A 2,816-nucleotide genomic window follows, 5' to 3' on the forward strand; every position below is an offset into this window, starting at 1 on the left:
TGGTAAAAAGTGTATCTTCAGTCATGACCTACACACAGTCCAACATGCATGCATGTTTCAAATAATTGTTTATAGTTGGGACAATTAACTGATGACAGCTTAGTTTTCCAGAGTAAATTGGTTTTTAATTGACAATGAGAAAAATAATACTTTAATAAGTTTCTTTATATATAGTTAGACTGATAAAATCCTTAGAAAAAAATTTGTAGCTTTAAAGTATGTAAATAACTTAATTTTTATCAATCAAATCAATCAAAGATTAATAATAATTATGAAGGTGTTAGATATTATCATAGCTTATAACAATGAAGTAATTTGTTTTTCAGGGAAGGAAGCCTTTAAAGGTCTTCACCTGAGTAAAGCCTTTTGATTCTTAATAAATTTGCAGGGCTACATGAAGGGAAGAGACCTCAGATTATTATTTTGATGAGTGGGCTAAGATGATAAAATAAAGAAGGTGAATTATTTATAAATATATATTAATCAGTACAGATACATTTAATTACCTGTTTCAGAGAACATCCCCACTTATTCCCGTATATTCCTATTTTAAATTATAAAAACCTTGACCTATACCATACTATGCCTTTCTGGCTAATAAAGCTTAATAAGTATGCTATACAGTTAGTTGACATCTATGCAAAGTTATAATTTATACTGAAGAAACTTAATATGTGCTTTTATTTGTTTTTAAAAAACTACTTATTTATCTTTTAATTGATATTGAAATAGTTTATAAAATATTAAAGAATAGAAACAACAACAAAAACAAAAAAACACTAGAATGGGAATTCTGGGGCATTTTGTAGTGTGATTTTAAACTTTGCAAGCATCCGAAAAATAAGAATTTTTTCAATTGTCAAATTTCCAATAAGCTTTGTTTTAATTTTCTTAACACAGGAAACTTGGCTGAGTAATAAAATATCCAATGGTAGGCATAGGGATTGAAAAGAGATGTTAATCTCTATAAAAGTTGTTACCTCTAATTTTGCATGAATACATTTTGTTACTAAGTGAAAAGAGATAATTTATATATATAGTATAGGGATCTATTGTGGATCTGCAAAAAACAAAGATAAAGATTATTTCTTTATATTTATCTTTTGTTTGTTTCCCACAAGCAACCCATATATATGGAGTACATATAAATATATCTAATCCATAGATCTGAGACAGCTATATATATTCCATAGATAAGAGACAAATAAATCAATCAAGTACATTTGCAAAAAGAAATTCTAAAAATCCAGGAAAAGACAGGAATTTCTCTTTTCACAGTTCTGTTAACATTCTCATATAAAATTATGGCAAAATTCAGTAGTATTTGAAAGTGATATAGATCATTTATTTGGTGCTGTGTAAAATCCCTAGTTTCTCTTATTTCTTCTTCATGACATAGCCAGATAGAAATGGAGTTGAATTATTTGAAATGTGTTTTAATTTTCCATGTACTTTAAAGTTGAAGTTTACTGGCTACTTTGTCGCATGAAGTAAAGTATATTTGCAATATTGTAAATATATACATATTTTTCATGCATAAACAGATAATTCAAGAACTCAAGCTAAAATGATTCCTCTATAGAACCAGGACCCGCTCTTATGACTATATATATTATATTAATACACTGATCAAGAAGTTTGAATAATGTTCTAGTGTTCCAGTTTTTGTATTTTTTTATTCTGGAGTCTTAGGTTTCAACTTCAATTATTTAGGGAAAATCTAGTCAATGACTTTTATGTAAGAATTTTAAGGAGTAAGAAATGGAAAGCGAAATCATGACAAATTATGTAGTAATACCTATTTACCTTACATCTGAGAAGCAGCATTAAAATTTCTTAGATAAAAAGAATGTCTCCACGTCCTTATGGACACAAACATCAGTGTTGTAGAAGCAGTACAGGCAAACAGTTCTTCCTAATTTTGGAGTACTTTGTAAGGCTTTAAAAGGCAAAGAGCGTGAAGAGTTATTTGAATTTGTGTGTATATGAATGCATTCAGATGTACAAGTGGACGCGAGATGTCTGGGACAGTCTCACTACGTGGTTTTATAGCTTGATGTTGGAGACTGGGAGATGATGCTGTATGAAACATCTCTAAATTCTGCATAGGCTGGCATTTTCCAGTGTCGTGAGTGTAAGCCAATTAATGAACAATGATGAATGTTGGTTACATTTAATATGTCATCTAAGGAGTACAATATTAAACACTTAACAGCTAAAAGGAATGCTTCAGGCTTGTCCACACATGCCTCCACCTTCCCTCCAAAAGACAACACTACAGAAAGATCTCATCATGTCCTAAAGGCCTTCAAAATAAATGCAGCGCTTCAGGAGCACACATATTAAAACTGGAATGATCCAGAGAAGATGAACGTGGTCCTTGAGCAAGGATGGTGTGTATTAATACATCCTTCAAGTGTCTCATATGTCTAAACATGAGGCAGTTTTTTTAAAAGGCTTAATTCTGTCAATGGTCAACAAAAATTTTTAGGTAGCAAACAAGACATCTGCAAAGCCAGTCACATCTGTGAAAAAAACATTTTATTTTTTTTACCAAATCTGTATATTGTAAATATATGCACTTCAGTACAAAAGTAATCATGAGATTATTAACTTTTAAATTATGACTCCCAGAAATAAATAATTAAATAGACAGATAAATAATAGATTATCTCAGGTGTGACAGGGTGGCGAGAGGACAGTTTTTTTTATTAAATGAAAGATGCACCAAAAACTTTTATTGGAAATAAAATAAGATAGATTTTAGTCATATAATAACATTCTTAGACTTCTGACTCTAAACTAGGCTTAAATTC

At 30.1% G+C, this 2,816-nt stretch overlaps 1 pseudogene; it reads left to right on the plus strand.

The window, feature by feature from the left end:
• The first annotated feature begins 2,322 nt into the window (after nucleotides 1–2,322).
• LOC133259980 (U6 spliceosomal RNA) lies at nucleotides 2,323–2,422 on the plus strand (annotated as a pseudogene).
• Nucleotides 2,423–2,816: the final 394 nt, after the last annotated feature.

Source organism: Bos javanicus, chromosome 13 (genome assembly GCF_032452875.1).
Source record: "Bos javanicus breed banteng chromosome 13, ARS-OSU_banteng_1.0, whole genome shotgun sequence".
Taxonomy (NCBI): domain Eukaryota; kingdom Metazoa; phylum Chordata; class Mammalia; order Artiodactyla; family Bovidae; genus Bos; species Bos javanicus.